General features: G+C 43.4%; 1 long non-coding RNA gene across 2 annotated transcripts in view; it reads right to left on the reverse strand.

The window, feature by feature from the left end:
- The window catches only part of LOC147122133 (uncharacterized), a 242,336-nt gene that overhangs the window by 169,117 nt on the left and 48,668 nt on the right, over positions 1-24,551 (reverse strand). The window lies entirely within an intron of this gene.

A 24,551-nucleotide genomic window follows, 5' to 3' on the forward strand; every position in this document is an offset into this window, starting at 1 on the left:
TCCGCCACCTGCTGCAGCCAGATCTGCAGCCTCTACTGAGGACCATGACGTCTCTGTCAGTGGCAGTGAAGATCACAGTGGCTCTGAACTTTTATGCCACCGGCTCCTTTCAAGCAGCTACTGGGGACATCGCCAATATCTCCCAGTTCGCGGTCCGTTGCTGCATCCATCAGGTCACAAATGCCCTCTATAAAAGACGACAGTATATCTCTTTCCCGATGACCCGGGCCAAACAGCATGAACGCGCATTGGGCTTTGCGAGGATAGTGGGCTTCCCCATGGTGCAGGGCGCCAATGACTGCATGCATGTGGCATTGCGTGCACCACATGAGAATGTGGAGGATTTCCGCAACCAAAAGGGATTCCACTACTTAAATGTCCAGTTGGTCTGTGACCACAGACAGCTGATACTCGCTGTCAATGCCAGCTATCCTGGCAGCAGCCACGATGCATTCATCCTGCGTCAGACTGCTGTGGTAGAACTTTTCCAGGCACCGCATCACCCAAGTGGTTGGCTCCTCGAGGACAAGGGTTATCCACTGTGCAGCTGGCTGATGACACCGCTCCGTAACCCGAACACCGCTGCCGAGCTGCGGTACAACGAGAACCATCTCACCACCAGGAACATCGTTGAGCACACAATCAGCGTGCTCAAGCAATGGTTCCGCTGTCTGGACCACTCAGGAGGAGCCCTGCAGTACTCGCCTGAGCGAGTCTCCCTCTTCATAGTTGTGTGCTGCATGCTGCATAACCTGGCAATCCTCAGGACCCAGCCAATGCCACTAGGCCTTGGAGCACCACCGGAGGAGGAGGAGGAAGATGATCATCAGCAGCACCAAGGTGGGAGGGAGGCCCACAATGTTGAAACTGGAAGGGCCATCCGTCAACGGCTGATAGCAAGCCGCTTCTGGGCCCCTGCTGAGGAAATGGCTTCTGCCATTGAGAACAACATGAATGAAACCAACCCGCAACCCCTAAGCCGGCCAAGGTAGCAATGATTCCAAAGACCAAACATGTAAATTTTGAATACAAAACCTTATTTATTGAACAAAAACTCTGTGTGTGTCATTTCTTCATGACAAACTAATAGAAAGAAACACAAAAAAAGTCATTAACATAACTGGTTCTCACAACCTGGGGATAATGTCCAAAACACTAAACAAAAGTTTGAACACGAACCCCGGCCTTTAATAAAAAATTGACCAACATTTTGTCACACCTCCTACTTTTTGCCCTTCAAGGGTGATCTCCTTCCCTTGCGCACTTCCCCCCCTTCCCAACCTACTGCTCCTCCGTAATGGGGCCCCAGTGGCTGCAGCAAGGCTGGTGGAAGGCTGCTGATTGTCAGAACCTGAGACTGCAGATGCCCTTGAAGGACGGCCTCGACCAGCTCTGGGCCTGGAGGGCCCGGCTGCAGACTGCACCAACTCTGCATGGGTGACAGCAGTCTGGGCTACTGGCGGTGGCAAGTGCAATGGGGAAGTGACAGTGGTGGCAACAGGAATGTTGTCATCTTGAGAGAGGACAGCAACTCCCTGCTCAACCGACATGCTGGCACTCCCATGGGGCAGCACTTCAGCATCCGGAGCAATCTGCTGGAGCACAGATTGCTGGCCTGCTGCGGCGCGGTGAGAGCCCCGGGGAAATGTGTCCGAACCAGCAACGATGGCAGCAGTCAGTGCTTGCGTGGCCTCAATCTGAGTCGGCATGAGAGCAGTCTGAGACGGGGTCATGGCAGCCAGTGACTGAATTGCAGCACTAAGCTTTAGTGTGGCATCTGCCTGTGCTACAGCGAAGTGCTCCACACTCGCCAGTGATTCAAAATCGCTGAGGGGTTGCAGCTGAGGCCACCCTCCACCCGTCCGTTGCTGCTGTCTCCTATTATGAGATAGCTTGACCTACAAGAAAAAGGACGGCGTCTGAGTAAATATACAGCCATGCTCTTGCCTGATGTGCCTCCCATAATTGAATAGCCCTTACTCTATGCAGCCATGGTCTTGCCTGATGTGCCTCCCATAATTGAATAGCCCTTACTGTATGCAAAGTGTGGAATGTGCGTGTGTGTTTCATGAGAGGGCCATAGGTGTTGGATGAGTGTTGGGCATTGGGGTTTTAAGACCCTCTGGCCATAGAGTGAGGTTGAGATGGAGGGATGAAGAGGTATTGAAAAAAAGCCGCTCACCGCGACGACCCGAGTGAGGTCACTGAACGTTTTTCGACATTGAGTATGGGTCCTGGGCACCATGCTCCTGGAGGAGACGTTCTGAGCCACCTCCCTCCACACTCTTCTGTACTTGCGCGGCAAAGGCCTCCTGCCACTCAGGGAAGAGTATAGATCTTCTGCGCTCCACCTCGCCAACCAGAGCATCTAAGGCCCGCTCGCTGAACTCATTCTCTCACCCTCTCCATAGTCCTCGGCTGGAAGATTTAGGCACAGGTCTCTCCAGGCCGAGATTCAAGGCTCCAATGAGCAGGGTGTGGCTGGAGAGCAAGATCGACCCTCCCCTTTAAGAACTGTCCGGCGCCAGTGTGTCTGTGTTCCATCGCTAACTGACATCACCTGCACTGCACCCGCGCTCTGAGTTAGCGCCTCGCTCCTCGGCCTTTGCGCCTTAAGACAGGTGTGTAGTGCCTGATTTAGCGTTCCAATCACCTCCAGGGGCGATAAAAGCCAAGTTTGCTGTCGGAAGCGATAATTAGCGGCAGGCACTAAGCTTTGCGCACGGCCGATATTCGTGCCCCAAACGGGGCGATATTGAATTTCTCCCCCTTTGTGCCTTAAAGGAATGTATATTTGTTGTAAATTATGTATTCATTCTTTAAATGCTAGCCATTGCTCGTCCACTATCATACCTTTTAATGTAGTTTCCCAATCTACCTTAGCCAACACGCCCCTCATACCTACGTAGTTTGCTTTGTTTAGATTTAAGACCCTAGTTTCGGATTTAATTAAGTCACTTCCAAACTCAATATAAAATTCTATCATATTATGGTCACTCTTCCCTAAAGGCCCCTTTACTACAAGGTTATTAATGAACCCTTTCTCGTTGCACAATACTAGATCTAAAATAGCCTGTTCCCTAATAACAACAGAAAATGCTGGAAAAACTCAGCAGGCCAGGCAACATCCGTGGAGAGAAATTAGAGTCGACGTTTCGGGTCTAACCCTTTTTCAAAACTGGAAAGGAAATGAAATAGATCGAAAGGCAGGGCTGCTTCTTCTTATCGTGTCCACGGACAGTCTATACATAGCCCAGCCAGAACTGGACACATTTTTGCACCTTGTTGTTGAATTCGGCAAGATCTGCAACAGTGCAGGGTTCCTCTAACGATGGGCATTGCAGGAGATGTTGCATAGTCTGTGCCTCAGTTCCACATTCACAAGTTGTCGGGCTGGTTGAATATCCCCATTTGCTTAGTGACACCTTTGAGCAACCTACACCGGTCCTAAGTCTGTTAAGGCACTTCCAGGTTGCCCAGTTGCAATTAGCTCCTGGGGGAAGGCTTTCATCAAGTAAAATTTCCATCGCTGGGGGTTGTTCAAGACTGGCGAGCCGGTCTTTCCACAAGGCGATGCGGGCTTCAGATGAGGTTGATTGTAATGGAACAACACTGTTCATGAAGCTCTTTCTTGACTTTAGGCGGCTGGGTGTAGGTGTATGACAATGCAGAGGGTGCCTCTCATCTGATGTTTGACGGAGTCGCTCTTTCTTGCTGGCTACCGTTCTTCTTATATCAGGGGGAGCAATACCCGCCAGGATATATAGGCTGTTGGTGTTTGTTGGTTTTAAGCAACCTGTGATAAATCGGCAGCTTGCATTCAGAACGGCATCCATCTTCTTGGCATGAGTAGACCTTTCCCATGCAGGGCAGGCATATTCGGCAGTGGAATAGCAAAGAGCAAGTGCACTGGTTCGCAACGTTTTCGGGCTTGTTCCCCATCTTGTGTTAGTGAGCTTATTCAGGATGCTGTTTCGTACGCTCACTTTTGCCTTTGTCTTCTCGATGTGGTTCTTGAAGGTGAGGCATCGGTCAAGGATGACTCCTAAGTAGATAGGGTGCTCGCAATGCGTCAGTGTTGCTCCACACCAGGTTACTTTCAGCTGGCGTTTGGCTTCACGGTTTCCGAGGTGGAATGCACAAACTTGCGTCTTTGATGGGTTTGCGCGAAGGTGGTTTTCTTCATAGTAGGATTTTAGTCCCTCCAAGGCCTCAGAAAGCGTTTTCTCCATGGTGTTAAAATCAGTGCTTTGGGCAGTGACACATAAGTCATCAGCATATATAAAACAGCATGTAGCACCGTCTATAGGTTGGTCATTCGTGTAGATGTTGTACAGCAGCGGTGGAAGAGAACAAAAGAAGTGAAGAGACATGAAGAGGTATTCAAAACGAGACGAGACGAGATGGTGATAGGACTAGTGGAGACAAAAGACGGCTCAGATTAGGTGTGAAATGTTCTGGCAGAATGAGAGACAGCTGCTATGTGGGAGAGAGAAAAAAAAGGAAAGGTGGGGAGAGGGGAAAACCAAAACAAAGGGGTGGATAAAAAATATAAGTAAAAATGTAATAGGGGCCAAGGTTATGATCTGAAATTGTTGAACTCGATATCGAGTCCGGAAGGGTGTAAAGTGCCTAATCGGAAGATGAGGTGCTGTTCCTCGAGTTTACGTTCAGCTTCCGTGGAACAATTCAAGAGGCCAAGGACGGTGAGGTCCGAGTGGGAATGCAGCGGTGAATTAAAATGACAGGCGACCGGAAGCTCGGGGTCACCCTTACGGACTTAATGGAGGTGTTCCGCAAAGCGGTCACTCAATCTGCGTTTGGTCTCCCCAATGTAGAGGAGCCTGTTCCCTAGTTGGTTCCTCAAAATACTGATCTAGAAAACTATCTTGCATACACTCCATAATTTTAAAGACCTCTATTACGTCATCTCTCAGCCTTCTCTTTTCAAGAGAAAGGCGACCCGGCCTGTTCATCTTTTCCTGATAGGTATAACCTCATATTTCTGGCATCATCCTTGTAAATCTTTTTTGCACTTTCTCCAGTGTCTCTGTATCTTTTTTATAATATGACGACCAGAATTGAGGTAAATCTTTTTTCCATTATTTTTAAATATTCTGTAATTGATACAAGGTATAAGGGCATAATAGTAATTTCCACGTACATGCCAACTAGTCCAAGCATTTGCTAAATCCAATAAATTCCAATTTGTTCCCACCTTATTGTGTATTGACAAACACCTGTTAAGTGAAATTGGAAGTATAAGGAATGTTTTCATGTTTGTCCCAAGTATGGCATATAAACATTCGCTCCCTCCACCACCAGTGCAGCGTGGCTCCAGTGTGTACCATCTACAAGATGCACTGCAGCAACTCACCAAGGCTCCTTCGACAGCACCTCCCAAACCAGTGACCACGACCACTTAGAAGGACATGGGAAGCAGGCGCATGGGAACACCATCACCTCCAACTCTCTCACCATTCCGACTTGGAAATACTGTACATCACTGTTCCTTCATCGTTGCTGGGTCAGAATCCTGGAACTCCCTCCCTAACAGCACTGTGGGAGTACCGTCATCACATGGACTGCAGTGGTTCAAGAAGGTGGCTCACCACCACCATCTTCTCAAGGGCAATTAGGAATGGGCAGTAAATGCTGGCCTTACCAGCGACGCCCACATCCTGTGAATGAATAATAAAAAAAAAGTAAAAATATAACTAGACTCCATTGTAATTTTCCAATCATTTGTTCAAATTAAATGAAATGCAAAATTAAATTCACAAGGACAGGAAAGGACTTGCATTTATATAGAGCCTTTCATGACCTCAGAACATCCTAAACCGCTTTACAGCTAGTTAAGTACTTCTGAAATGTAGTCACTGTTGTAATGTAGGGAAACGTGGCAACAAATTTGTGCAATGATACACAGGGCCAGATAATCTTTTCTTAGTGACATTGGTTGAGGGATAAATATTGGCTACCACCGGGAGAACTCCCTTGCTCTTCGTCAAATAGTGCCATGGGATCTTTCATGTCCACCCGAGAGGTCAGAAAGGACCTCAATTTAAAGTGTCACCCGAAAGACAGCACCTTAGACAGTGCAGCACTCCCTCGGTCCTGAAGTGTCAGCCTAGATTTTGTGCTCAAGCCTCTGGACTGGGGCTTGAATCTACAATCTTCTGTCTCAGAGACGAGAATGCTACCACTGAGTCAAGGCTAGGAAGACTGTCTACTAATAAAGGACAAGGGGGAAAAATTGAGTCGCACCCTCTTTGGGGCGCTAACTTCGCCGGGACACTACTTTTAGCCCCCGTGGCCGATTTTCCCAGGTAGCACCCCGAGAGGGAGGAGGGGCGCTACTGGAAGCGCCCCTCATCCCTCTTGGGGCGCTGCGAGGCAATATCGTGGCGTTACATGCCGCAGTGCCACGCGCTGTGGCACATCGCGCCACGGTACTGCAAGCCTTCCTCTCCTTATTAAAGGGGAGGGGCCTGGCACAGCGCGTCCCAGCGCCCAGCTGGGCCACCAGGGATCGGGAGTGCCGGCAAATGAGCCCGGCAGTCAAGAAGAGTGCCGGGCTCATTGAGAGCAGCTGGCACACCGCGGGGGGACTTCACGGGGGCCGGGGACAGCAATGGGGGCAGGTGCTGGCAGGTGGCCAGCAACAAAAATGGCCGCCCGCCACCTCCCCTTTAACTAGCGCCACCCCGGCCGCAGGTAGGCCCCCCTGATGTCCGGCGGTAAGTCAGGGGGCGCGACCGAAGATCGCGAGCGGGGCGCTGCACACAGCGATGACGTCATCGCCGGCGGCGCAGCACCGCGGGGCGCTAACGGTTACCACCGCCGCTAACCTCCCGCTGAATTTCACGGGAGGCGTGGCAGCGCCATGCCCGGGTGCTAGTTGCTTTGCGCCTCCCGTTAGCGCCCTCTTCGGGAGGCGCAAAGCAACCAAATTTCCCTCCCAGGCTTTTCTTTTAAAGAATGCTGTAATCACTATGGTCCTGATACTACAGATCTCTATCTGACTTGTGACATCTGAGAGTTGTAACTTCAATGTTCCATTGTCAGTGATGCTTAGCAGCTGTACTTGGTGCTGAGAACTGAATAAATTAAAATGAAGGGAGGAATTCCTTTGTATATGTCACAGTTTGTATTCTGAAGATTACATGATCCACTTTGTAATACCTAGGGGGAGAAATTCGGTATCGCCCTGTTTGGGGCGCTAAATTTTGAAAACTACAAAAATTAGCGCCAGGTGCTAATGATTCTCAGCTTTCTCTAAATTGGGTGTTAGTGCTCCAGGAAGGAAGTGGAGCGCTAAATCAATCGTTACCACTTCCCTTCTGGAGCACTAAACCACGCAGGAGGGGTGTTCGAGGTGCAGCGCTGCCGGGATCTGAGGCTCCTTCCCTCCTTTATAGGGAAGGGCCACTGCTGCAGGCTCTGCATTTCAATGATGTCCCTCGTCGCTAAAGGCAGCCAGGATCTACAACGATCAGCCCCAAGCACTCTAACAGAGCGCAGGGCTGATCAATCGCGGCAGTTAAAAATTTTCAAACGGCAACCTGATGGAAACAAATTTTTTTCAGCAGACCAGCGGCCTTACCTTTCATTTCTGCTCCCGAAGCACCCAGCCTCCCGAACAACGCTTTCTGCAGCTGTCGGTGTTATCGCCCGGCGATGCTGCAGGGGGCGGAACCGAATATCGGGTCCAGGGTGCTGCACAGCCGGATGATGTCACGAACTCCAGGTGCAGGAGATCATGGCACTAGGGGTTATGCCGTCGCAGGTGAATTTTGTGTGCAGTAAGTTGTTAGCGCCCCATTATCACCCCCTGGAGGCACTAACGGGAGGCGCAAAGGAGGCGAATTCAGAGCCCTAAGTCTTTCAACCTGTACTAAATGAAAAACTTAATTTCTAACTCAGAAGAAACACACGTGTGATTACAAAATTAATTGCAAAGATTAACTGTCAGAAGACGAACACCAAAGTATATTCAAACTCAGTTATTTGAGGCACAGACATTGTTATTTATCAAATAAACTATTAAGACTCCTGTGAGATGAATGAAATGAGACTCCAGGTCACTCAAAAGAAACAACTGCAACAATAATTTTGGGCTGGTATGTACTGGAAACTTATCTACAGCATGCATCATTACTATAGCATTGATTCTTCTGGAAATTATGGTGTACATGACTCAAGCCATGCCAAAATTTCCTGCTACTCTCTGTGCCACTCTGCCTTGACCCTCGCCAAAACAGTGAGAATTTCATTATCATAACTCTACCCCCTATAAAATCAATGACAATATCCAATTTGCTGCATTAACATTGCTTTGAGTGCTGCTGCCATTTAGGCACTATATAAATTCAAGTTGACGAATCCAGAATTCAGCTAGAAGGCTACCAAGGGATTTGATGCTTCCACTGTCAATGAGCTGGGGGGGGGGGGTGATTATTCTTCCTCTCTTCCCATCACCATCAATAGAACCACTCGTGGCAGAAATCCCATCACCCAAATACTTGCAGAAACAGTGCAGCGAGATTTAAGCATTTTGTTAATAGATTCTATTTTCCTCTCATTTCACCCACTACAAAATACATCTCTTTGCAAGTTCTGTACTCTATCTCAATATTTTTTTCTTTTCAATCTGCACATTTCTCTTGAATTTTATTATATTCTCAAACAACTGAGAATAACAGCAAAAGAACAAGGCAGAGAAAAGAATAAGAAAGCAAGAGCAAGCACGTGAAGAGTAATGAGAAACAGTGAGCAAGTATGAGAAATATCCAGTTCCCTTCTATCCATTAAAGTACAGTAATTGCACTGTTGATTTGAATTTAATATTGTCCTCGATTTACTTTCCCAAAAGGATGCAAATAAATTAAGTCAATAGCTTGTGTCTCTACATATACACACACAGGTATGTGTGTGTGTCAGTATATAATATATATACACACACACGCGCAAGTTTATGCACATATATTTTATATATACACACACACACACACACACACACACACACATAATACACACAGACACAAACACACACAAATCTGCTAATCATTTACAGTGTGCATACTTCATTCTAGAAATCAGTGGAAAATCAGAGTTCAGATTTAGGCAGATACCAGCTATGCACTGACCCTCTAATTCATAGTATAAAGAATGTACTAGAATTGTAAACAGTAGTTGTAAGCTTTCTCCCCCATTCTGAGAAGTCACACAATATGTTTTTTTTGAAGTTTACCTAACTGAAAAGTCTATTTGTAGGTTTTTTCCAGTTTTTTTGCAGTAAAAAAAAATCAATGTTCCAAAACGCTCCAGATCTTTCTGTGTTGTGTAGTTGCCTACTTTCTATATTCAAAAGATATCTCATTAATAATTTGCATCACACAGCATAAACATTTCACATTGCATCTCCCCGACAGACATCAGACCATCAAGAAACATTGGTGTCTAGAAACCACATATCTAATACACCCGCTAAACTGTGACCTTGTTATTTTCTCACGAATTGATCAAAAATATATACATTTTTGATCAAACTAGTGCTATAAGCATTCCAATACTAATTGGTGACTTGTAATTACAAGCTTTACGAAGGGCTGCGAGTCATTTAGAGATTTAACTGCCTTTAAGTTCCCTCCCTGCAATCAGACTAAGGACAAACGGAGTTTTCAACAGAACCAGCACGAACAAAGCCGGAGTGAAATTAAGATACACATTCCAACATGCAGCTGTAAGAACCTATTATCAACCTACAGCCAGAAAGACTGCACTCGTACCTTGAGCACCAGTAAGTTACATTAGGATGAAAATGTTACAATGCCCAGTAGGTGATGCCATTTATTTTCCCACAAGACAATGGCCCGTATTTTCCGATCCCTATGGGTGTGTACGTGCTGTGTACACACCCGTAAGGACCTCGCAAGTGCCGGTTTCAGGCATGCAAAGCGCATGCACTGAAAACCGGCACTTACGATCAGTCAAGAATCCTCTTGACAGATCGCACACTGCCCTGGAGAAGGGCCTCTGCGAGTGGAGAGTTCAGCTTTCTGCAGAACCTCCGCCCGCTGAAATCCTTTAAAAATCTTACGCCTGGTAAAAGCAGGTGCAAGGCCTACTTTTACCAGCATAAGTTTTAAAAGTTTTTTTTTAATTCACTCATTTATAATTTTAAAATACTTTTAAAAAAAGGTACGTTTATTTTTAGCCCCGTAAAAAACTTTAATTATTTTTTGAAAAAATAAAATTTTGGTTTAAAATATTTAATTTAATGTAATTTTAACTAATTTTTAAAAAGTGATTTAAAAAATGTATTTAATGTTTTGATGTGTTTTTGGAGTGATCTCCATTCATACTTTTGACGGGTCTAAGCTGAGAGACCTGTCAAAAGTATGAAGGGGGATTCCCTTCTTTCATTGGTTCTCCATGGCCCACGTGATCCCAGGGATGCTTGTGAACCGCATGTGCCCCTGGGATACGGGGGCCCTGCTTATTTCATAGCGGAGGGGCCCAGGAGCGGAAATGTCCAGACCTCCGGAGCCCTCAGGTAAGGGTGTAGATTTTCTCCAGAAGCCTCCGATCGGAAAATACGGGCCAATGTTTTTCACTCCAATTCTGATAGTTATATCAACAAATTTAAGCTTTGCTAATTTTTAATTTATTTGAATGAATTTAAACAGCTGAATTTAATGTTTTTATTTATTTCTTTAAAAAATAATGCACATCTTGATACACTTACTGGCACAATAATATGCAAGAATTAAAAATAAAAATTCCAGCTAAAATATCCAAGCAGCAACTCTCAGTTAGCTAATTAATATTTATACTGAAGTGCCCCAATATAATTTTTTTCCCAGTACAAAAACCTTCCTATTTGAGAATAAAAGATATGAATTATTCACAAACACAGTCTGCTTTTCTTTGCTACCATCCTAGCATGTGTCAATTTCTACCAATCACAAACCCAGAAACTGGAGACTGGGGAAGGGGAAATAAGAATGTCTGCAACACTGATAGTTAGATCATGTGATTCAGGATATTTCCTTCTACTGTAAAATCAAAAAGCACACGTTCAAATCAGATCACATTTAAACTTTTGTGTATCGATAGGTTTATCTTAATCTCAGCATGGAAATCTTAACTAAAGAAAAAAATCAATATTCTAACACAAACTGATTCAGTCATTTTCTTGTTTGATTGTATGAGGAGGACCATTATTTTATCTCACAATATGACTTCTTCCTCCAAAAATCAGTTTATTCTAATGACAACTTTTTCTCTGGCAAGAACAAGTAGTTTAGTTTTCATCAAAATATTTCTAACTTTGACATTTTACACTTAGCACCCATCTCTCTCAAGGTCACTTTCCAGTAATCTAAACAGATAATCCAAGGATATATTTACACAATCAACTTTAGCATCATTAATAGATCACTAAAGGGATTTTCAAATGAGAACGGACTACAAATCATACCAGAGCACTGGAAGTCAACCCCACAGAAGCTGTAAGTTCCAGTTTGGAAAAGCAAATATATATTGACTCTCCAAACCCACACAAACACAAGAGTCGTCTGCTTGTTTAAGAGTAAACGGAGTCTTGGGAAGGTTGCTATGCCATAACACTAATTTAATTTAATTTTTTGAAAGTTAATAAACTTTTTATTTGTTATCTTTACCTGCAAAATGGTTATCTCCAGGTTTAGTTACAGCAGATATTCACATAAAATAGTAGGTGTCTTTAGGTTTTTGGTTGAAATATCACAAAAATAAATGCTTCAAATACAACAATGTAGATCCTCACATTCACAAAGTTTGGAATGCCTATAAAAAGTAAATTCTGAACCATAACAATCTTCTAGAGGATTATGAAGATCTATTTGTCCAGCAGTGATACACAAGAGAAATATTCTCTAGTACAGGGCCCGATTTATTTTTATCTGTTCTACAAACATGTTTGAAGATAAAGGGGCTCCAATACTGAAGCAAAAATAAACTTGTATTGACTGAATTCTGCTCAGTAGACCCAAAGTACACCAATAGCCTTTCCTGCTTACCTGAATAGCTTCTATTAGGCCATTACAGGAAACTTTGTTATCCGGCAGCTAAATGTCCGGCAAGCTCGAGCCACCGGCAAAAATCAGGAGCCGTTTTGTTAGGTTTTTTTTCTTCTCGTTCTTCTCGTGGCTTTTTTTTCTTCTCGTGGCTTTTTTTTCAACAGTCAGGCTCTGCAAAGTCTCTCTGAAGCTGTTGCTAAGCGACAGAGACGCTTCCAAGGTACGGCCAACTGTTTAGAAGCTGTTGCTAAGTAACAGTGTTTGTTGCCAGATACGGAGCTGAAGCTCCGTATGCTTCAACATTAACGCTGGTTTGTCCGGCAGTTTTGAGGGAACGGCAACAGCTCGGTCCCGTCGGTGCCGGATAGCACAAAGTTTCCTGTATTATATCTTCAGCTTTTCAAATCAACCTTTTCCCATCGCCATAGTGTAGGATCTCAGATTTTGTACATTTCCCTTAGTATTTACCTCTACAGGGGATGACAGTGGCAAAAACAGTTTTCTGATCAAATCACATCCTGTCCTTACATGCTACTAAGTACTACGAAGAGTAAGAAAGTCAAAAATGAATAAAAATTAAGAGAATGAGTGACTGGAAAACATATTGAGCAAGTCAGTTCATCTGGAGCAAGTACAGTTAATGTGGGACAAGTACATTTTCCCTTTGGTATCTGTGCCTACTCGAATAATTTTATATTGTATTTATTTTAATTAGATTTGACAATCCCAAATGAATCTAATCTATCCCCGAAATCATTAATGCTGCTATTCCACAAGTCTTTCTAAAATCTACTTTCAACAATTTATTCATTGAAGCAATTTTTTTCAGAATCAAAAGTCACAACACCGGAGAGTAAATTGCAATCACTTTACTTATGTGAATCAGCTGCATTCAAGTCTGGGCCACCAAATAATTCAAAACGCTCACCAAGTTTGTAGCAAATGTTTGTCAGCTTGGCTCAGCTCAAAGTTGGGTTTGAGCTCCATAACTACAGGTTAAATTCATATGTAGGCCAGCACTCAACTGCAGTAGTGAGTGCTGCATTGTCAGAGGTGCCATCCAGCAGATTGGACAGTAAGCCAAGGCCCCATCCACTAGTTCTGGTGAATATTAAAGATCCCATATATCTACTTAAAGAACAGCAAGGATTTCTCTTGGTCTCCTGGCCAACTTTCTACTAATACCACCAAAAAAACAATCAGAGTAGTTGGTCATTTGTCTCATTGCTGTTTGTGGGATGATGTTGCAATAATGTTCATTGCTATTCTTTGTGAACCAGAGAAGATTTGATGTGTGATAGCACTCTAAAAATACTTGCAATGAAATAATCAATTAATTCTGGTCTAAATAGCTTATTATAAACTTCAGTTACCAGAGTAAAGGTAACTACAGTATTAGTGTATCACTTACTTCATTGCAAAATTTTATTAATTAGGGTTATTTCACAAGTGTTTGAATAATATAATTATATATATGATCTATAGTACGACTTGTGGTGAAGAACAGCCACAAGATAAAACAATATTTTTTTCTTCCCTGGCGTGGGCTCATCCTGGGTGCCAGTCCTCCTCTGGTAGCTCACCCAGCTGCCCAATATCCATGAGTGAGCCTCAACAGTAAATATCAGCAGCAACTTGGCCACTGGATATCACAGCCAAGCCCAACTCTGTCCTTACCTGACATCCATACAAGTATACTCTCCGCTAACAATAGTTGAATAATGATCACTAGCAGAAGCAACTGTAACTCGGGAGGGGCTGAAGCCAATTATACCTCCTATACTCCCATCCAAGCTGAAATTAGCTAACTCGGACCGAGGATCGAACCTGGGACCTTTCTGGTCTGCATCACTCCTCTATTCACTGAGTAAACATGCTGGCCCAGCAGGACACCACAAAAGCTATTCTATGATTGTGAAATATCTCTATGGATTAAAAATAACAATTTGCATTTAAGAAGTGCACTTAATGTAAAGAAATACCCGAAAGCACTTCACTAATGGGCATAAGGTGTCAAGTGCTAAACCTGCAAGGGGATGTTGAGTAACTGAAAGCTTGGTTGAAAAGCTGCATTTTAAAATGGGTTTTAAAGGGAAGAGTGGTTTAAAAAGGTTATTGGTCTCTTAACAAAAAGATGTTCATCAATTTATTTGATTTTGCTGGAAACCACCGACAACATTGCATTCTTGATGCATAATAAAGATCACAATGCACTAAAATTATGAAGTTAAAGTTTTTATTCATTTGTTTTATTACTGGAATTTGTTCATTTCAATTATCAGGTAGGTGACATGGGTAAATGCAATTTTCAAATTACCTTGACCACTTATTTCAAATGGAGTGACTTCATCCATCAAATTTAATTACAAAGAAAATACACTCCATATTTCAAAACAGTTGCTTGACCAACCAGAATGTGCATGCTGCATACCTACCCGTTTTACTCATTTAAAAGCATCACTTAGCATATGATTTACTATAATGAAAAAAAATCACATACAACTATTCTTTGGCCGGAGTCAACATTCAATAATTAGGAACTATTTGACCAGGAATACTTTATGACTGACCAGTAATACTTTATTACTACCAAATAATCACTTGTCAGGCAATTTATCCTCTTAAGCGTGCCATACACACTGCACTTCAGTTTCACAAGAACACAATGGCCCAGAATTTGCTGAAAAATAACAGCATGTGAACGACGCATGCTGTTATTAACGTACAAATTGACCAGTAACTCATGGCGAGGAAGAGATACCCTGTGAATTACGAATTGCCACAAGTTGTTGGTCGATTTCCGCAGCTCCATCGTTAGCTTCGCAAAACCAGCATCTCACCCTTGACCGCCCCGTGATTTACATGAAATTGCTGTATTTACAGATTACGTGTCCATTAAACTTGCCACAGAAAGTTAAGTCTAGTAATTAATAGCGCAAGCAGCTTTTTAACAATGTGATAATTGTTAATGACTGCCAATCAACCTTTCTTGCCCAGAAAGTGAACAATTAAAAGTGTGGAGTCTCATTCCTTCAGGTACTGAATTGTTGTTGGAAATTTTTTTAATGTCCATTTTTTAAATTTAAAAAAAAATTCTTTACTTTTTCCTTTCTCTTAATCCAATCTTTCTTTCCCTATTTCTCTTTCTGTACCCAATTTGACATTGATTTCACCCACTCTAAATTCATCCTCCTTCTCAGCCCTTCCTCTGTTTATTTCTCAATCTGTTAATTTGATTGGTTAATGAGATAACCTGCTTTTCCCGTTGTTCACCAAGGTCTCAGATGCTGTTGCCCTCAACACGCCATTACCAGCTCGCACTTCTAGCAAAAAAAAATTTGAGCTAAAGGGTGCAGGAACGAGACTAAATAACAGGACACACTGAGATTCCCCACTCCAACAAATTCTAGCTTGATGTGTTTCTTTGAAAGGGATGCAGAAGGCAAATTTGTTAATGTCTAAATTAATAGATGCTTAACCTTTTGAATACTTGACGTTCTGTATAACATCTGCAAAAATGTAAAAATTATCAAGAACTAGAAGGTAGCATTAGAGAAACAACAGAAACTATAGAATTAGTCCATGTGAAAAAATTCACTTTGGTGCAGGAATACTACTCAAGGCCTGAAAGTGGAGAACCTGCTTGCATCAAAATTTAAGAACTTACCATCAGTCAAGGCCAATGTTTCTTCATTATAATCAAGTATGTTTTCATAGTTTGTCTCAGTTTTGCTTTCACTTGGTTTATCGGAGACCTAGTAATAGAGAAACTATCTTATTGCAGTTCTAACTTGATATTGTAACCGCAGCTAACTTTAATCACACAGGTGTCTAAACCCATGAATTCCGACAATTCCACCAGTGAAGCAATATGCAAAGCCCCCAAAACTAGTGCCCGCACTTCCTGGGACATATTTACTCTCACACTTGCTTTCTGCATTCTTCCCCACTGGCATGGTGAGACATTCAATCAGGTAACATGTATGTTTAAAGGAGAAGTTCAGTGTGGGCCCTTTGGGGAAAGAGAGATCAAAATGCATGCAGAGGAAGGATAAACACTGCTGGATTTACACCTTTAACCCTGTTAGAATATGCGGAGATATTTTTGGAGAAAGAAAATAGGAACATGACTGACATGGAGGAAGGTATTTCAGGGGTGGGGGGGTGCCGAGAGAAAATAGATAATACACCAGCTGTAGAAGAGCTCAGCTTTTTCGTCTTTAAATTCAATCATGATTCATTCTCATTTTAATGTAGAATAAATTATTGCCTTGCTCATTTTTTTTGGCTCGGTGAAGACTTTTTCCTTTTAGCTAAAGTGGAAGAATGAGCTAGATGGAGCAAATGCCCTGCCTTATTAGTACTTAGCTCTCTGAAGGCACTCAACAGCTGAGAATTGCTGTTATTTACACTAAGACCTGAATGAAACATTGCCTCAAAAAAGATGGGAGGAGGAATTTCAGAAGCACCAGAACTTGGATTACCCCCTCTATTACTAGCTCCTCATAGTTCAAACTTGAACCTCCACTTTCCCCCACCATCACATTTTGCTGATACGGAGGTTACAAAAACACCAGAGGTGAAATAATCCCTCCAAATGTTCCAGTGTCACAACTGAAAATACTTCAGCATGGGTGAATGCAGAGTTTGTGCTGATGCACCCAAGCAAAAAAACTCCAATCCCAAACCACTGTACAAGGGGCTTGCAGGAACCCCATATGCAAACTAGTCACCCACAAAAACAAAAAGTTTGGGCACAATGCATTTTCAAGTTTTAAGTTAAATGGGAGGCAGCCTTGTTCCATTTATATTGTATGCACTCATCAGATCCTAAATACTGCCAACTGCATCCTAGGTGTTCAGCCAAGTGGGTGAGATAGTGTGAGCCAGAAGCAATACCTTCCATCAATACTACTTGTTTTTAAATTAGCATTGGTGATGTTCACATTTCTTGGAAAGCCGAGGTACACAGTTAATGATATATTACAATCAGCCTTGGCTCAGTGATAGCACACTCGCCCAAGTCAGAAGCTCGTGGGTTCAACCCACTTTCCAGAGAGTTGAGCACATAATCTAGGCTGGCATTTCAGTGCAGTACTGAGCAATGTTCCCGCTAAGCTGCACGGTCACGCAGTCACCAGCTTTTCCATTGTAGATACCACGCATGCACAAAAATTTGAATAGGCCATGCATGGGGAGGCAGGCCAGCCGCACAGGAGGCAGTGCAGCTTACGGGGGATGTTGGTACTGAGGGAGTACTGCACTGTCAGAAGTGATGCCTTTCAGACAAAGCCCCGTCTGCTCTTACAGGTGGATGTAAAAGATCTCACATGGATCATTAGCCCAGATGAGCCCGTGCACAGAACGAGTGGGCTGCAAGGAATCTTACTGTTTCTCAATGGTGACAATGCGGGTGCACCAATTCAGCCTGCTCCAATACCAGTACAAGAGAGATTTTCTGGCCTGGGCCTGGTAAGCATTGAACATGCAAGCAACATGACACAGGAAGCAGGTCCTGCAAGATCAGCATTACTGACAAGAGTGCCATCTCACTCCTCAAGGAACCACTGGTACGATCCCAGCCACCAGCCTCCCAACCCTGAGATATCACAAAGGAGTAGGAAGCTAGGCTCATGTGTAAAGAATTTTGGGACAAGACTAGAGATAGCCACGGTGATGAGAATTAGTTACAGGGAACAATGAAGAGACAATCAGAAATGTGGAAATTTTCAGCAGATTGATGTGTTTGTTGAATATTTTTATAGAGGCCTCTTTGTACTTGTTGAAGGATTGTAAGTATTCTTTCCTAAAAGTATGTGAAAGATATTGCAGATTTTAATAATGATTATCTGTTAGCAATGCAAAGCCTTATCAAAGGCATTTGTTCTTTGAAGAGGTACATCCTTTCTACTGGAAACCATTTTTTATAATTTCCTGCCTAATCTTGCGTGCTGCTGGCAACAGGTTATCCTGTACCAAAATCTCACTCTTCTAGATGTCCTTGTCACAAGATTGATGGTCTCCACCTTCTTTCTCTTCATCTTCTGTATATTGAAGATCCAAACTGCAAAATTATGCAGCTTGCCACTATAATTCTCGACACCCTTACTGAGCTCTCCCGACCTATCCAGGCAATGGAGGCTGGACTTCAGAATCGTGATGCATGTAGCACTCAAGTCTTCCTTGAATCTGCTGTCGACCTTGGCCCAGAGATGACAGCCATGATTGAAGTGCGTAACCCTGGTCTCCAAGCAACCATCCTGACATACTGCGCTGGCTGAACAACACAGGTATCTTTGATTGATGGAGAACAAAAGATCATGGCACCTTTCAGGGTATTAGTGAGTGTTCAGTTAGGGCTGTTAATGCCACATGACTGGTATCAATGAGGGTCTGTGCTTGGGGGAAATCCTGCCACTCGATAAAATTTGACATCTTGCTGTATCTGGTGGGCTCATGGGAAGGATAAGAAATCTGAGGCCTACTTGAAGAGGGCAATTGTCACTGGTTTACAGCAGTGCTGCACTGCTGGATTAACTTACATCACTTGAGGCTGAGTGGAAACATCCAGTGGCAATAAAGATTGAGAGCTGTTGTTACCTTTGCAGCCACTGAAAAGATTGTGGAAAGAAGCTGCAGGTCTGATGACGACAGCTGGCATAACTCACCGTTTCTGGAGGAAAAAGCTGTCTCCTTACACACAGCCTTTGGGAGAATTCCATTCATGACCTCCTTCGTCTGTACACCATCTGAATTGGGTACCTACATGTTGCGTGGTGCCTGTGCGTATGTAGTTTGATTCTCCAGACTTACCTCCTCTCTGTCTTCACTCGCCCTCTTCCTCAAAACACAGAGAAAATGGAATTCCAAGAAGGAAATCCATTACTTACTTACAAGGTTATTCTCACTTTAAATCCTGATAACTCTACTGTGGTTTAATGCAAGATGATTCTAGTCTGTACAGTCCTGCAGGATGCTGAATTCAGTGACCTCTTGCGTTCACAGTGCTTTCCCACCTCTGGGACACTGTACTGGTCCCAACATCGCCACCTTTATAATAGCAGTGCTTCCTGGCGGGTGGAAAGAGAGAAAAATACTATGAAGCCATGCCTTCATCTAAAGAAAGACATGCATTTATATAGCACCTTTCATGACCAGAGGACGTCCCAAAGTGCTTTACAGCCAATGAAGTAAAGCGCTGTTGTATTGTAGGAATCATTGCAGCCAATTTGTGCACAGCAAGCACCCACAAACAGCAATGTGATAATGACCAAATACTAGAAACATAGACGATAGGAACAGGAGTAGGCCATTCTGCCCTTGGAGCCTGCTCTGCCATTCAATGAGATCATGGCTGATCATCCAAATTCAGTACCCTGTCCCTGCCTTCTCCCCATATCCCTTGATCCCTTTAGCCTTAAGAAATATATCCAACTCTTTCTTGAATATATTTAATGAACTGGCCTCCACCGCCCTCTGTGGCAGAGAATTCCACAGGTTCACCACTCTCTGGGTGAAGAAATTCCTCCTCATTTCAGTCCTAAATGGCTTACCCCTTATCCTTAGACTATGACCCCTGGTTCTGGACTCCCCGGCCATCAGAAACATCCTTCCTGCATCTAGTCTGTCCAGGCCTGACAGAATTTTATAGGTTTCAATGAGATCCCCTCTCAATCTTCTAAACTCCAGTGAGTATAAGCCCAATCGACACAATCTCTCCTCATACGTCATTCCTGCCATCCCAGGTATCAGCCTGGTGAATCTTCGCTGCACTCCCTCCATGGCAAGAACGTCCTTCCTCAGTTAAGGCGACCAAAACTGCACACAATACTCAAGGCGTGGTCTCACCAAGGCCCTGTACAACTGTAGCAAGACATCCTTGTTCCTGTACTCGAACCCTCTTACTACGAAGGCCAACATAGGCCTTCTTAACAGCCTGCTGCACCTGCATGCTTACCTTCAGCGACTGGTGCACAAGAACACCCAGGTCTCTTTGCACTTCCCCTTCTCCCAATCTACTGCCATTCAAATAATAATCTGCCTTCCTGTTTTTGCCACCAAAGTGGATAACCTCACATTTATCCACATTATAGTGCATTTGCCATGTTTCTGCCCAATCACCCAACCTGTCCAAATCATACTGGAGTTTCACGACATCCTCCTCACAGCTTACCCTCCCACCCAGCTTTGTGTCGTCTGCAAATGTGGAGATATTACATCCAATTCCCTCGTCCAGATCATTAATATATATTGTGAACAGCTGGGGTCCTAGGACCGATCCTTGCGGTACCCCACTAGTCACTGCCTGCCACTCGGAAAACGACCCGTTTATTCCAACTCTTTGCTTTCTGTCCGCCAACCAGTTCTCTATCCAAGTCAATACCTTGCCCCCAATCCCATGTGCCTTAATTTTGCACGCTAATCTCTTATGTGGGACCTTATCGAAAGCCTTCTGAAAGTCCAAATACACCACATCCACTGGTTCTCCCTTATCTATTTTACCAATTACATCCTCAAAAAATTCCAGTAGATTAGTCAAGCATGATTTACCTTTTGTAAATCCATGTTGACTTTGTCCGATCCTGTCACTGCTTTCCAAGTGCTCTGCTATTACATCTTTTATAATGGACTCTAGCATTTTCCCCACTACCGATGTCAAGCTTACCGGTCTATAATTCCCCGCTTTTTCTCTACCACCTTCTTTGAATAGTGGGGTAACATTAGCTACCCTCCAATCCATGGGTACTGTTCCAGAGTCTATCGAGTTCTGGAAGATGACCAGCAATGCATCTACTATTTCTAGGGCCACTTCCTTAAGTACCCTGGGATGTAGATTATCAGGCCCTGGGGATTTATCGGCCTTCAGTCCCATCAATTTTCCTAACACCATTTCCCGACAAATACTGATTTCTTTCAGTTCCACCCTTTCATCAGACCCTATGCTCCCCGGCATCTCTGGGAGGTTATTTGTGTCCTCCTTTGTGAAGACAGAACCAAAGTATGAATTTAGTTGGTCTGCCGTTTCTCTGTTTCCCATTATAAATTCCCCCGATTCTGACTGCAACGGACCTACGCTTGACTTCACCAATCTTTTTCTCTTCACATATCTATAATAAAAGCTTTTACAGTCAGTTTTTATATTCCATGCTAGCTTACTCTCATATTCTATTTTCCCTTTCTTAATTAATCCATTTGTCCTCCTTTGTTGAATCCTAAACTGCTCCCAATCCTCAGGATTATTGCTTTTTCTGGCCAATTTATATGTCCTCGCCTTGGATCTTATGCTATCCCTAATTTGTTAGCCACGGTTGAGTCACCTTTTTTGTTTTATTTTTATGCCAAACTGGGATGAACAAATTCTGTAGCTCATCCATTCGGTCTGTGAATGTTTTCCATTGCCTATACACCGTCAACCCTTTGAGTGCCATTCCCCAATCAATCCTACCCAACTCGCTCCTCAGACCATCGTAGTTTCCTTTATTTAAATTGAGGACCCTAGTCGCCGAGTCAACTACTTCATTCTCCATCTTAATAAAGAATTCCATCATATTATGATCGCTCCAACCCAAGGGGCCTCGTACAACAAGATTGCTAATTAATCCTTTCTCGTTACATAATACCCAGTCTAAGATGGCCTGATCTCTGGTTGGTTCCTCGACATATTGGTCCAGGAAACCATCCCGTAAACACTCCAGGAATTCCTCCTCCACAGTATTGTTACTAATTTGGTTGGGCCAATCTATATGTAGATTAAAGTCACCCATGATGACTGCTGTGCCCTTATTACACGCTTCTTTAATTTCCCTTTTAATGCCATCCCCAACCTCCGCCATACTGTTTGGAGGTCTATATACCACTCCCACTAACTTTTTTCCCCTTAGTATTTCTCAATTCTACCCATACAGATTCCACATCATCAGAGCTAATATCCTTCATTACAACTGTATTAATTGCCTATCTTTCCTGAATATCAAATACCCCTGGATGTTGAGTTCCCAGTCTTGGCCATCCTTGAGCCACGTTTCCATAATCCCAACCAAATCATATTCGTATACCTCTATTTGCGCAGCCAATTCATCCACCTTATTACAAATGCTCCTCGCATTAAGACACAAAGCCTTCAGGCTTGTTTTTTTAACGCTCTTAGACCTATTAGAATTATTACTTACTGTGGCCACGTTTGATTTAAACTGTTGATTTCGCTGACTGCCACTTTTGTTTTTCTCCTTCCTATCTTTTGCTTTTATCCCCGTTTCCCTTTCCTCTGTCTCCCTGCTCAGGTTCCCAATCTGTTTTAGTGATGTTGATTGAGGGATAAATATTGGCCAGGACACCTGAGATAACTCTCCTGCTCTTCTTTGAAATAGTGCCATGAGATCGTTTACGTCCATCTGAGAGAGCAGGCGAGGCCTCGGTTTTAATTGCTCATCCCAAAGATAGCACCTCGACAGTGCAGCACTCCCTCAGCACTGCACTGGAGTGTCAGCCTAGATTTTTGTACTCAAGTCTCTGGAGTGGGACTTGAACCCACAATCTTCTAACTCAGAGGCGAGAGTGCTATCAACTGAGCCACGGCTGACACGTGTGTGAAGGGGATGGGCGGATGTGGGTTACAACGGGGTCATTGCAGCAAAATAATGGTGGCCATTTTTTGGGGGCAGGGCATCAGCTGAAAATCACACTGCCCCATGTTCCTTCCCAGACTGACTCTGTACTGCCCGAATTCAGGTGGGTTTACCCAGGAAATTCCAGGCCTTAGTGTTTTTGTCTTCACTGGCTCCTGGCTCAAGTAAGAAGTTTTTCCTGATGTCCATTTTCAATGTAATCACCAATTTAAATTTATGCTATTAAATGGTATAGAAAAAGTAAGCCCAGAATATTTCAAATACCTTGATTAGGTCTCCTCTTAATTGCTTTCTTTCTTGGCTTAGTTTCCATTAACTTTTCCTCACAGCTCATCCCCTTTATATTCCAAGATTCATCTTATACAAACATTGGTCAACAGGTTTTTATGGTGTAGGGACCAGAGTTAAACACATATTCCAAGTATGTCTGGCAGAGCATTGCATTTGCCTTTTTAACTGCTTCACCTCATTGTTCAGACATGGAAAGTCATGAATCTATCATTTTTAGGTGCACATTATTTCAACCAATGTGCAACAGTTCACATTTAGTGTGTAAAATATTATTTTCCATTTTTCTGCTCAATTGGACGGATGATCCAAATCTGTAAATCTTTTACTGCATCCTCTCTAACAAGCTGGCATTTGACTGTTCAATGCCAGTCATTAATATAAATTGAACACAGAAGTTCAATCCTGACCACTGACAGACTGCACTCAACACCTTCCTCAAGTCTAACATTACGCTTCTCACAAGTACCTCATCCAGTCCATTTCTAACCGGACTTCGAGACTTTTAGTTTAATTGTAATGTGAGAATTTATGAAAATCAAGCTATATTATAGGAAATTCCACTATGTACTTTATCTGTAATATCTGCAAAGAAGTCAAGATGGTTTTCCAGGCAGAATTTTCTAAATTGATGTTGCCTGGTTTTTATTACTACTCTACAGCTGCCCCTTTAGAATAGTTACTATTATTTTATCCATTATTACCTCGAAGTCATCTTCATCATCCAACTCCTCTTCTTCATCATGATGATCCTTGTCTAAATTGCTATTATCCAACTCTTCCCAACTTTCAGGCCTACAGTTATTGGAGTCAGATTTGACCATTTTTAAATAGAAGCACTATTTGTTTGCTTGCTTCCAGTCCTGCAGAGCCTTGCCAGTGTCCAAAGATTCCTTTGTGACAGTAACCATATTAACTTGTTCTGGTTCTATTGCCTCATTTCCCATTGGGGATTTCCAGTTTACATTCAGAAGCCACTTTAATTCTCCATCGCACTCTGACCTCTCTGTCACTGGCCTCCAACAGTGTTCCAATGGAACTCAGCACAAGCTCCAGGAACAGCACCTCATCTTTCTACTAAGCACTTAACAGCCTTTCAGTCTTAACGTTGAGTTTAACAACTTTGGACCTTAACCACTGCTCCCATTTTCTTTTGGACAGCAGATGCTGGTAATGGAGGAGGGCTGCACCAGAACCACTGGAAGTGGAGGTGGTGTGGGCTGGTACTTGGCACAGGAATCCCCTATCGGTGCACAGCCCCACGGAATGGTCTGCACCCCTGGGGTCTACCTGCCTTTCTTCTGCCACATTCCCGGGTCATGGGAGCATTCTTTTAATTCCCAGATTTTCCATGCTTTCCTCCCCCTCTGCTATTCTGTTGCAACTATTTACACCTTCTCTGTACCCATCTTTTGTTTTTATACTGTCTCATCACCTCCTATTGCCTTGCACCATCACTTTTGTCATTTAATCACTCCTGCCCTCCACCCTATCACAGACATCTCTCTTTTGCTCTTTTCCTACCTCTGTACTTGCTTAAAAGCTGTTCACCTCAAAAATCTTCCAGTTTTGA

This window comes from Somniosus microcephalus, chromosome 3 (genome assembly GCF_052327205.1).
Source record: "Somniosus microcephalus isolate GS21.2 chromosome 3, FLI_Smic_1.0, whole genome shotgun sequence".
NCBI lineage: Eukaryota > Metazoa > Chordata > Chondrichthyes > Squaliformes > Somniosidae > Somniosus > Somniosus microcephalus.